We start from the raw sequence: 13,600 nt of genomic DNA, 5'->3' as shown, positions 1-13,600 counted from the left end.
AAGAAGTTAGCACCCCTCCATCCTGGTCCCCACTTCAAGTACCTCCTGGAAGGCAGCTAGGCAAGTTGTAGTTCTTGCCTCTGAAAATCTACTCTACCATCTACCCCGTCCTCTCTGCTTGGTGTCTGCAGTCCCTGCTCCACATCCTTTGGGTACCTTGCCTCTTTGTGGGCCAGCTCTCAAAATCACATGTTCTTTCCTGAATCATGGATGTTGATGTATATGGTAGCAAGGGACAAGTGTGTCATTACTTCTCTCAGAAGCAAAGGCCCCTAGGTCAGAACACCTCTAGACTCAGCAAATGTTTTCCTATAAAGCCCTTAGTCTACACAGCCACTGTCTGCCACACACCTACCACTGGTCCTCCTATCTGTGGGGAGAAGTCCCTACAGATACCTTGGAACCCCACTTATCAGGCATTCATTGTTAACATCTGAGCAAGTCATTCTGTTTGGGAGCTGCCTAGAACTAGGGAAGTGTTACATCCCAGGACTCCATACCAGATTCTAACCTTGACCCCCAGTCAGTTGTGATAACCAAGATGTGGCTGAGAAGCCAATGCTCCTTGAAGTAGAGGTCCACTAGTAGGATTACTGAAGTGAGGCCCTATGGCTGCAGGAAGTGTCTAGCTTCACTCAGGAGACTCTATATGTAGCCAGCTAGAGGTCAACCCACCTAAACCTGAAGAAAATCAGTCATCTTTATCTCTTCCTGCCAGGGGGCCAAAGACACAGGCAGGGCTATGTGCCTGGCCTCTAAGCAGGGAGGGGTGGGAGAGGGAATCAAGGCCTTAGTGGATACCACACCTGGGACAGGGCAGCACAACACAGGAAGCAGTGGCCTAGCTACAGCTTCCCTCATAGCATGGACCAGAAGTCCTATGTAAATCTCAGAAGACCTGGAACCTCTCCTGGCAATCCTACTATGCAACTCATATTTCCAAGTGAAATGTTATTCGTATGATTCAACTCTCTTCCTCATTTGTTTGGCTGTACTACAGAGGAGCTCTGCTAAGCACCAACTAGGTCTGCAGCACAGGTGGGCCAGTCTCCCTCCCGGGCAGGTGAGTCTCTGAACATCACAGGTGAGCCTCCTTCCTTATAGGTTCTGAATAACACTGGTAACTATGCAAAACAGCATTGCTGTCTTGGGCTCAAAACTTTCTCCCTATGAGCACCCCAGGAATGGGGAAGGAGATCCTACTTCCAACTATTTTCTATGCTGATCACCTATACAGTCAACTAAGATGATCTATCACACATACCTCAATAACATCCTGAGATGCAAGAACCCAGACATCTAGTCCCAGAATGACTACCCACTACCCCACCTCAGTAATCCAGCCACTATGGTGATGTGTAGTGATACCAAAGGCAAATGCTCCAGGATCTGGTAAAGGACAAGGGGACTAATGTTGCAGGATATTTGAACACATTGTGAACCCCGAGATTGCATCATTTACTGGAACAACCTGTTTCTAGTCGTGGTGTGGCTCAGCCCTAGCAAACACCTTTAGTCTAAGAGCTTAAAGTCAACCATAGGTCAAGAGGTGGAGCAACCAAGGTGACTGGAAGTCAACACAGGATTATTAAAAAAAAACATAGAGTAAGAGAGAGTCAGGAGGCCAGACAGAGAGACCCACAAGAAGTAGAAAAGAGGGACATCCAGTTTGAGGAAGTTGGTTGGAGATGGCATAGAAGGTGGTGGTCATCAGAAAAGGAAAGTCAGCTGGGTGCTTTCTCTGCCTCTGAGCTAGCAGGTTTTCACCCCAGCATCTGTCTCCAGAGTCTTTATTGGTAAAATTGAACAACTGAGACTTTGTTAAAAACATTTGGTGCCACAATATGTGGCATGACCACACAGACAGGGAAATCATGCCAGCTGCAGACCAACTGAGAAGCCACCAGATTTGGTAAGACACCCAAGAAGTCCCCAAGGAGAGAGCTAAGTAATATTAAAAGGAAAAATCTTTCTCATGTTAAGGATGGGAAACATCATAATATAGGGTTAGGACCCTGTATAATGCTACTTTAGATGGCTTGAAAATAGAAGCAGAAAAAAAGATAAATGATTTAACTGAGATTGATATAATATCAATTACAATTACTATCAGTCTGGTAATTCATATTTTATCCTTAATAGCCACAGTGTTTCTTTGTACCAAATATAAAAAGTGGATTGGTAAGATACAAGTCTTGAAAGACTTATAAACAAATATAAGAAAAATATTCAGACACAGACAGAAGATTTTAGACAAGAACCTATTGCACCACTCCATGATGAAACCTAAAGAGGATGGCCCAAGGTTGTTAGAAAACCAACTTTAGTTTATCCAGTTACTGTACAAGAACTACCAGGAGACAATAAGACACCACCAAGGATATCAGGAAGTTAAATGGAATCCTATAGCAAAATTAGATTTGAGATTTAAGGAATCGGTTGTTTCATATGATATGTATGCATATGTGAAGTAGGTGTTAAATTCATGGGCAACTAAGAACATAATTATCCCTCAAGACTGAAAAGGTTTGGCAACAGCAATATTGAAAGCTAGTCTTCAGTTACAATGTCAAACATAGTAAAAAGATGAAGCTAGGGCCATAGAACAATGAAAATAAGGCCAGAGATATTAATATTTCTCAAGGTCAGTCGCTAGATAAAAGTCAATATGCTGAGTTACAAAGGCAGCTTGAATTTGATGATCATATCTTGGCGCTATGTCATTTAGCAGCTTTAAATGCTTGGGACAAGGTTCAAGAATCAGAAAAGAGGTCTAAGTCATTTATTGAAATTATACAAGGCCCGAAAGAAACCTTCACTGATTTTTTTGCAAAGACTGACTTCAGCTGTAAATACAATAGTATCAGATTCAGAAAACAAATATTAACCAAATCTTTGGCTTTTGAAAATTCTAATTCGGGGGGCTGGAGAGATGGCTCAGCGGTTAAGAGCACTGACTGCTCTTCCAGAGGACACAGGTTCAATTCCCAGCACCCACATGGCAGCTGATAACTGTCTGTCTCCAAGATCTGACACCTTCACATAGACATACATGCAGGCAAAAGCACCAATGCAAATAAAATAAAAATAAATTATAAAAAAAAGAAAATTCTAATTCAGAATGGAAAAGGGTGATTAGGCCTTTAAAGGCAAGATCAGCACCAACAGATGAATGGACTAGAAATACCACTGATACTGGATCTCATGTTTATGATTCTACTCTGATAAGTGAAGTAATTTCTAAAAGTTTTAATAAAAATCAAAATGTCAGATGCTTTAATTGTGGTAAGCAGGGTCTTCTGAAAAGGGATTGTGGGAAAGGTGTTCCTAGAAACAATGTTTTTTTTTTTTGTTTTTTTTTTGTTTTTTTTTTTACAGAAGGTATGGCAAAGGCCAGCATTGGACTAGTGAATGCAGATCAACAAGAGACAGTCAAGGTAACCCTTTGCCATCGGGAAATGCCCTAACATAAGGCCCAGATATCAAATTTTATTCACTCATTCCCTGTCAGACTTGGAGAAAGTCATCCACAGAGCAATTAAAAGATTAATGCCTGTTGTTTAAAACAACAGTGCTCTGGATGTAATCAAGGACAGAACGGCTTCAGTAGATAAAACACAATATTCAGGAGAGACCAGACAACAATTATTTTGGCAAACTGCTATAAATGATCAGAGACCAAAGCTAAAAATACAAATAAACAGCATTGAAATTGAAGGTCTAATAGACACAGGAGCAGATATAACAATAATTTCACCAAAATCTTGGTATCCAGATTGGCCTCTTCAAGAGGCAATGGTCAACTTCTACGGATTAGAACTTCATGTCAGGTAAAACAAAGTGCAAAAGAGGTCAAGTATAGAGGGCCAGAAGGATAAATAGGAAAACTAAAGCCATATGTGGCTAATATAGTCATGAATTTATGGGGATGTGATTTGTTTCAGCAATGGAAAATACAGATTAACATTCCTCCAATCTCAGAAACAAACCATAAAGTAAGGAATGCTCATGAGAAAAATATCAGAAGGTATTATCAAGAGCAGTCACAGACTGTTCAGGTTGTTCATAAGCAGAGGACAACAGCTGTTGGTCTTTTAAAGATACCAACAGCCCTACTTTTAAAATGGTTAACTGAAAAACCTGTGTGGGTGGAACAATGGCCTTTGACATCAGAAAAATTACAGGCACTAGGACAGCTGGTACAGGAGCATCTAAATGCTCAACACATTGAAGAATTGACCAGTCCTTGAAATTTTCCTATATTTGTCATTAAAAAGAAATATGAAAAATGGAGAATATTAACAGAACCATAAATAAGGTGATTCAGTCAATGGGCTCTTTACAGTCTCGAATTCCCTTGTCTTCTTTATTACTTAAGGAATGGTCTATTACAGTGATGGATTTAAAAGACTGCTTTTTTACAATACAAGAAAAGGATAAAGAAAAATTTACCTTCACAGTGCCTACTTATAATAATGCTCAACCTGTAAAAAGGTGTCAGTGGAAAATTTTTCCACAAGGAAAGTTAAACAGCCCCACCTTGTGTCAATATTTTGTACAACAGCCATTGAAAATAATTTGTAAATAGTTTCCTCAATCTAAAATTTATCATTATATGGATTATATCTTACTGGCTGATTCAGACACGAATACCTTAGAAAAAATGTTTGATGAAGTAAAGAGAATTTTGCCTTACTGGGGATTACAAATTGCTCCTGAAAAAGTACAGAGAGGAGACTCTATCAATTATCTAGAATATAAGACAAGTTTACAGAAAATTTGCACAGAAAGTACAAGTCAGAAGAGATCAATTACAAAATCTTAATGACTTTAAAAAATTGCTAAGATATTAACTGGCTATGGCCCACAGTTGGATTGACTACACAAGAGCTAAGTAATTTATTTCAAACCTTACAAGGTGATAGGGACTTAAATAGTCCAAAAAAAAAAAATCAGTTGAAGCTGAAAAAGAATTGGCTCTGTTAGAAAAGAAATTATAGGATTGACATGTGGATCACTTGGATCCAAAGCTTGACTGTATTTTAGTTATTTTGCCTTTTACTCATTCTCCCATAGGAATTCTTATGGAGAGAAAAGATAACATCTTAGGATGGATATTTTTAGTACACATAGTAAAAAATTAAAGACTTATGTAAAAAAGGTTTCTCAATTGATTCTAAAAGAAAAAATGACACTTCATCAATTAGTAGGAATAGACCCAGCAGAAACTGTGGTACATTTTATTAATGCTGAAATTGCCTCATTATGGGCAGAAAATGAACACTGACAAAGAGTTTATAATAATTTTTTGGGAGAGATTAACAACAAATATCCCAAAAGCAAGAGACTTCAGTTTGTAAAAAAAACCTAACTTGATTCTCCCTCATATAGTAAAAGGGACACCAATTTCATGAGCCCCTACATTCTATACTGTTGCAAATAGATCAGGAAAGACAGGTTATATATGTCAGAAAAAAATAAGTAAAATGGCTCAAAGCGCTTATGATTCAGTTAAAAAATCAGAGCTGTATGCCATTCTTATGGTATTATTAGATTTTCCTGAATCTCTTAATATAGTTACTGACTCAATATGCAGAGAGTTATCTTACATATTGAAACCACTAAACTCATTCCAAATGATTCAGAATTAACTTCACTATTCAACTACAGCAAATAATCAGAAATAAAAATCATCCATTGTATAGAACACATATTAGATTCCATAAGCCTATCAGGTCCTCTAGCACAAGGTAATGATGAACTTGATCAGCTATTAATGGAAAATGTGCTAGGAGTCTCAAATTTTCCTAAGAAATACCATGCTAACAACAAAGGTTTAAAGAAAGATTTTTCTATCACTCGACAACAAGCCAAGGAAATTATAAAGAAATGTCCTACTTGTTCTTTGTATAACCAAACTCTACTACCTTCAGGAAGTAACCCAAAAGGTACCCAAAAAAGTGAAATTTGACAAATGTGTTTCATTTTGCACAGTATGTGCACCATACCTAAGATACATATTCAAGATTTTAATCGGCAACTGCTTTAAGTTCTAAAAAGGCCGATTCTGTAATTATACATTTATTAGAAGTTATGGTTATAATAGGGATCCTGTACAAACTGAGACTGACAATGTTCCAGCATATGTCTCTAGTAAAATGAAACTGTTTTTTGCAAATTACAAGTGCTAGGCAGTGGTGGCAGAGGCAGGTGGATCTCTGTGGGTTTGAGCCCAGCCTGGTCTTCAGAGCAAGTTCCAGGACAGCTAGGGCTACACAAAGAAACCCTGTCTTGAAAAACTGAAAACAAACAAACAAACAACAACAACAACAACAAAAAGCATATTACAGGTATACCACACAATCCAAGCAGTTATAGAAAGGACAAGCAGTTATAGAAAGATCTAATCACACTTTAAAAGATATGCTTAATAAACAGGGGTAGTAAGGAGCCCCAGAGATAAGATTACACAGTGCTTTATTAACTTTAAAATTTTTAAATGCTAATGAAAAAGGAACAACAGCTGTGGAGAGATATTGGATAATAATAATAAAAAAAAAACCTGCTGAATTAAATCAGCCTGCACATTTTAAAGATGTGTTGACCTCAGAATGGAAACTGGGATGTTATGTTGGGGAAGAGGTTTTACCTTTGTTTCTACAGAAGAAGAAAAGTTGTGGATACCATCAAGATGGATAAAGACGTACTGAATAAGAAGAGTCGATAGTTCATCAGACAGCTTGGTCATTCAGTCCAAACTAACTTATAAAGACTAACAAATGCCTTTCATTTGATCAGACATAAAACAATAAAAATAAAAAATAATACTTTCAAATGATAATTTACCAAAGGCACACTTGTCTTATGGTAATAAAATAAAAAATGGGTTTTCTTAAACCACTTGTCTTAAGTCCATGTTAGAATGCTAGGTTGTAGATTGCCATGTGGTTCATGCCATCTTGTACATAAGCTTTTGTGTTTTCCTCTTAAATAAAAAGGATATTTTTGTTGTTTAGTATTAAAAACACAGTTAAGAGATTTAAAATGTTTTAAGTAAATTCAAAGGGTTACTACAGTTCAAACTTGTTTTCTAAATCTCTAAGAGTTGGAGTGGTTTGGAGCTAAGAAAAATATTTGAGCAGGATGGTGGTAGTCCACACCTTTAATCCCAGCAGAGACAGGGGGATTTCTGTAAGTTAGTTGTTTCCTAAATCCTAGAGTTACAGTGAACAAGGGGGTGGAACACACCTTTAATCCCACCATCCAGGGACTATCCAGGGACTAAACTAAGATACAGCTCCTAATTGGTATTTTGCATGCTAGAGAAGTTACATACCATATTTATAGATTATTATAAAAACCCTCTACAGGGTTTCTAGAAAGGCAGCTAATTTCCAGTGGGGGCAGGAACAAAGAGCAGCTTTTGCAACGGCTGGTAAACTCTTCTCTGTGCACACAATCCTGACCAGTATTGAACCAGATGATACCCTAATTATGGATATCATATTTATTGGTGAATTGGCAACTGGGGACTCTTCATAAAACAAAATGGAATACACCAACATTTGCCCATTGGCTTCTATTGCAAACTTTGAATATATGGAGAACAAATATTCTCTCTCTGAAAAACAAATATGGACATTTTATGAGACATGGTCATAAGGGTGTCCTTACAATGATGGATTGGATCCATTCGAAGGCAGAGTCCTTTGTAGGCTTAGCCATGGAAGAAAAGATATTACAGTGGAACTGTTCCTATCTGAATTCCTTCATGACTAGGATGTGATAACAAAGGGATCTGTACCTTCACACACTGAGGATATGGCTCAGTGCCTATAATCCCCATTCCTAAACCTCTCCCCTCTCCCCCCAAAGAGGCACCTATTAAACTGTAGGGACCAATGGAATGGTCACAACAGATGGCTAACACATGGTTTAATGATCGATCATCAGCCACTGATAGAAACAAAACTAACAGAAAGTGACAGCCTATAGACTAGGGGATGGAATGGCCAATACTGAGGAAGGAACCACAAATCGGCGCAGCAAAGACAAACAAGAAAAACAAAAGAAAAATCTCTATCTTCTCCAATTTATGGTACAGGTGCAATGGTCATCAAAATGAAAAAACCACTAACTGACATAAATGACAAAGACATCTGGTCATGGGAGGCATAAATGAAAATGACAAAATCTAACAAAACTTAACAAAAACATCAAATTTTATGTAGCTCATACAGACAAAACATCTAAAAATAATGAAATAGTGGACAAATTAACATCATGTTTAGTTAAGACTATAATATTAAAATTTGCTATGGAAAAATTCAAAATAAATCAACAAGAACAATAGATTACACATTCAAAAAACTTTAAAGTTTACCCCTAACACTATAAAATAAGAGAAAATAGAAAATCAAATTAAACCAGGGCAATCCTATGAAAATAACTATTAAAAGGAATCCATAGCCAGGTGGTGGTTCACACTTTTATCCCAATACTTAGAAGACAAAAACAGACTCATAAAAATTACAATGATTTAAATTTAAAAGCTGCTTACAAGAGACAAGCTAAAATTCAACAAAGTAGATGTCCTTTGTGATCTAAAAATAAATACTCTTAAACCTTGAATTCATATATATATATATATATATATATATATATATATATGCATGTGCATATTTATCCACACATACTAAGGTATATTTAGTTCCAAATCTTCAAAAGAATTCTTTTAAAGGAAAGATAATACATTTTCTGTTGCCAAAAAACATTTTTCCCTAGGAAAGATATAACCTGCCAAAAAAGGATCCCCCAGTGTTAGGGTTGGGGCAGAGTTTTGCTTTTATCTTTGCAGAAGAATACAACCATCCAAACTAAGGAATCTGAAGACAATTGGACAAATGAAACATCTGAAGAAAAAGGACAAATCATCAAGAGAAAATGTCCCAAGAAAAAAGAGTAAATTGACCAAGCGGTATCGCCTACCTCCAGCTAACTGGCATGAAATCCTGGCTCAACGCCCAGGCTAACATCAGCACCCCATGCTACGATCTTGCCAAAGTGGCTACCCCTTCACACTAGACAACCACCTGATGTTCTGCACAAACAGTGGGCACCTTTGGGCTGCCTGCTGTGTTCTATCCAGCTAGGATTGCCACTAAGCTGACAAACACCACCCAAAACTCAGCTTCAGACTAGACACTGCTCAGGACATTCAAATTGCTGAGCTCATATGAGACTGACAAACATCTTACAGAACTTTGAACTAAAAAATACTCAATCCTAAGACTGCCAAATACAACCAAGCTGGACATTGTTGAAAGTTTGGCAGAAATAGCTTCATTACTGTAAATAGTTTTACTGTTAAGAGTTAAAATCTTTCCTTTCTAGTTAGACAAAAAGGAAAAAATGTTGCAGGATATTTAATCACACTGTGAACCCCTAGATTTCGTTTTTTACTGGAAAAACCTATTTCTAGTTGTGGTGTGGCTCAGCCGTAGCACATACCTTTAATCCAAGAGCTTTCTGCTTGAATATTGAAAACAGGATTAGATAAAGTCAACCACAGGCCAAGAGATGGAGCAAGCAACCAGTTGACAGGAAGTCAACATAGGATTATTAAGGAAAAAACTATAGAGAGTAAGAGGGAGTCAAGAGGAGGGATAGAGAGACCCATAGGAAGTAGAAGGGAGGGACATTCAGTTTGAGGAAGTTGGTTGGAGATAAGAGTAGGAGAAGGAGAGCTTCTGGGATGTTGGTGGAAAAGGAAGGTCAGCTGGGTGCTTTCTCTGTCTCTCTGAGCTAGCAGGTTTTCACTTAAGCATTTGTCTCCCGAGTCTTTATTGGTAAAATTAAACAATTGAGATTTTGTTAAAAACTACAGGCTTAGACACCTGAGAGGACAAGAGTGGACTGCTAGGGAGCCAAGCTGCTGGGGGTTGTATTTTGGGCCCTTGGCTTTGGCCTTGCTACCTGCTAGCACCCTCTTTGGGCTCAAAGGCAGCACAGCAAGCAGGTAGAAGAGAGTGATACCAATGCACAGGGGACACAGGAACAGGCCTGGCAGAGTGGGCTGCAGAAATATCCACTCACTACACACTTGAAGCTCCCAGCCCCTTTGTATAAACCCTTTGAGGATGCACAGTTTACTCACTTCATACCACAAAAGGCATGAGAGCATATAAACAGGCAGCTGTGGGGTCTCAAGGCTAACACTTCTTCACTCTCAGCTCCCAGCCTTTAAATCTGTCTCAGGAGTAACGTTGCTTACAGTTCATCACTGCCATGACTACCTAGCAAGGACAAGTGTCTGGTGTGACAGTTCTAACCAACACACAGCAACTGCTTCATTTTCTGTTCTGCTCATTTAGAGAAATCACTAAACCTTAAACAGGAACAAGTGACATCAAGCTGGGGTTACTCTCACCCTCCTCTGCATCTCTTTGAGGAACAATAGGAAGGTGGTACCAATCTCAGTTAACAAAGAGTATGCCTGAGGCTGCACTAAATGGGAACAGCTAAGAGTATGCCCAGATTCTTATAGGAACACTAAGACAGGGAAGGTGGAGGACATATATGGTGATATTTTATTTGTATTAAAATGTTATTTGTATGTTAATAAATAAAGTTGCCCAGGGGTCAGAGCTATTAGCAAGCCATAGGAAAGCAGGGCAGTGGTGGCATACGCTTGTAATCCCAGCACTTGGTAGGCAGAGCTGGGTAAGTCTCTGTGTGTTTAGGAATACAGACAGTATTGGAAACACATGCCTTTAATCTCAATACCAATCATAGAAAACCTGGAGGTCTATACAGACAGGCTGTGACAAGGTGGTCATGTGGTTGGGTTTACAACCAATGAGAAGCCAGAACAGAAACTCTATATAAAGACTTTAACACAGGAAGTAGCTCTGGTTCGGAGAGGTAGGACCACTGCAGGAGGAAGGGTAAGGTTTCAGCTCTTAGCTCTGACCTCTTGGCTTTCTTCTTTGCATTGGTTCTGTGTTTCTTATTTAATAAGACTGTTGGTTACATCTACATTTGGCGCCCAACGTGACAAGAATCCATTAAAAACTGCTTGGCTTGGCTTGGCGGCAGGTCTGGTTTCCAGCTTGGGTGGCCCGGCTCCCTAGCTTGGGCCTAGGTCTGACTGACCCCCAGCTGTTGCTACTTGCTTAAAGCTGGTGCTACAAACAACTCAGGCCTGCCCTGCCCGAACAGGGCCCCTGCATGTAAAGCCAAGGCTTGACTTGGCTCAAGCGGCTATGCCTCTCTCTCTCTCTCTCTCTCTCTCTCTCTCTCTCTCTCTCGATTTTGAAATTCCCTCAGATTTCTACTGTTCTACGCAGACTTGGTAAGTCAATTAACATGTTTATTTAAATGAGAATTTTTTTTCTACATTAAAAAAAATGGGCTTTATGTGTACATTGGAAGAAAATTGGGCTTTGTTTGAAATTTTAGGCACTCTGACAATGGAACAACTATATGAGAAGATTAATATTGATCGAATTATTCAGTTTATTACTTTTCTTATCCTCACTTTACTATTTAAAAAGATAGTCAATTTAAGTGCCAGGATAACAGTCTTAGAAAAACCTGTTAAACCTGTAAAAATGAGTCCCAGGAAAGGCGCAAAACTACACAGAGAAACCCTGTCTCGAAAAACCAAAAAAAAAAAAAAAAAAAAAAAAAAATTATTTGCCAGGTGGTGGCGGCGGCGGCGGCGGCGGCGGCGGCGGCGGCGGCGCACGCCTTTAATTCCAGCACTCGAGAGGCAGAGCCAGGTGGATTTCTGTGAGTTCGAGGCCAGCCTGGGCTACCAAGTGAGTTCCAGGAGAGGCGCAAAGCTACACAGAGAAACCCTGTCTCGAAAAACAAAAAACAAAAAACAAAAAACAAAAAACCTGTAAAAATGAATTATAGAGAATTCAGACAGAATAAATTAACAGTGAAGTTGTTTCAAAATTGGATCATAAGGTTACAGAAAGAAAGCCTGTTTTCACACAATCACCCTTAATTTATCTGGTAGCCATACAGCAGCTACCTGGTGAAGAGAATGAACAAAATACTTGGATTCCAATTCCAATTCCAATTCGTTAGACTTACGAAGATTTAAGGAGGCAATAGCATCTTATGGCATGCATTCCCCATATGTAAAGCAAATGTTAAACACCTGGTCAACTTGTAATAGGATTCTACCAAAGGACTGGCGGGATTTGGCACAGGCTGTTCTTGAACCCGGACAAAATCTCCAGTGGAAAATGTGGTTCAATAATGAGACTAAAAATATAGAAAAACAATGGAGGGATAAAGGAATACAAGTCTGCCAGGATCAGCTTATTGGAGAAGGCCAATATGCTTCAGTACAAACACAATGTTTATATGCTGTCCAAACCCTATGTCAAATGGCAGCCTTGAATGCACGAGACAGAGTTGAGGAACCAGGAAAAAAAAAAAAACTGAGTCATGTACAAAGGTTATACAGGGCCCAAAGGAATCTTTCACAGATTTCTTACAAAGATTGACTTCAGCAGTACAGAGAATGGTACCGAATTCAGAGGCTAGTCAGATAATAATTGAATCTTTGGCCTTTGAGAATACAAATGCAGCATGCAAAAGAATAATCAGGCCGCTAAAGGCAAGATCTGTACCTTTGGAAGATTGGATTAGAGATATGGTTAATGTTGAGGCTTATGACCATGATAATATGTGGGTAGGAGAAGCAATTTCAAAAGGTTTGAGAAATGTTAGATGTTTTGGATGTGGAAAGCAAGGACATTTGAAAAGGGACTGTAAACAGGTCATTCCTAGAAATAATGTTTCTTCAAGGAACACTGGCAACAGAGTGCCCCTTCCTTCTGGAGTATGCAGAAGGTGTGGTAAGGAAAAACACTGGACCAACGAATGTAGATCAACAAGGGACAGACAGGGAAATCCTTTGCCTCAGGCTTCAGGAAACTCCCAGAGGGGCCTCAGGCAGGCCCCCACAGTAAATCCAGTTCAAACCTTTCCTGCAGTTGTAGAGGAAACCCCTACTCAAAGCAACTAAATAACCAAATGCCTATTGGAATAAATCATGTTGGTCGGGATGATGAAACAGAGAGAACAGGAAATTCAGGAAAAAACATAAAGAAAATTTTGTGGCAAACTTCTATTAATGAACAAAGACCAAAATTAACAATAAAAATAAATGTTTTGTTGTCTGGTCTGGTAGACGCAGGTGCGGACATTACCATAATTGCACCAGAATTTTGGCATCCAACTTGGCCTCTTCAGGAGGTAAATTTTCAACTGTTAGGAATTGGGACATTATCTCGAGTGAAACAGAGTGCAAGATGGCTCGAATGTATAGGTCCAGAAGGACAGAAAGGAAAATTAAAACCATATATGGCTAACATAGCTATGAACCTGTGGGGTTGAGACTTGTTGCAACAATGGAATACTCAGATTAACATCCCTCCAATTTCAGAAACAAATCATAAACTAGTATATGTTTCTGAGAGAAATATTAGAAGATATTATTCTAATGAGTGGTCACCAGCCATCCATGTCATACAAGAACAGGGCACAACAACTGATAATCTTCCAAAAACACCAACAG

At 38.8% G+C, this 13,600-nt stretch overlaps 1 protein-coding gene across 1 annotated transcript in view; it reads right to left on the bottom strand.

Moving 5' to 3' along the window:
* Prdm15 (PR/SET domain 15) overlaps window positions 1-13,600 on the bottom strand; it is a 79,163-nt gene that overhangs the window by 20,918 nt on the left and 44,645 nt on the right. The window lies entirely within an intron of this gene.

The sequence above is a fragment of the Peromyscus eremicus genome, chromosome 12, assembly GCF_949786415.1.
Source record: "Peromyscus eremicus chromosome 12, PerEre_H2_v1, whole genome shotgun sequence".
Lineage (NCBI taxonomy): Eukaryota > Metazoa > Chordata > Mammalia > Rodentia > Cricetidae > Peromyscus > Peromyscus eremicus.
The sequence above is the reverse complement of the archived record's forward strand: the minus strand, read 5'-3'. Positions and strand labels throughout refer to the sequence as shown.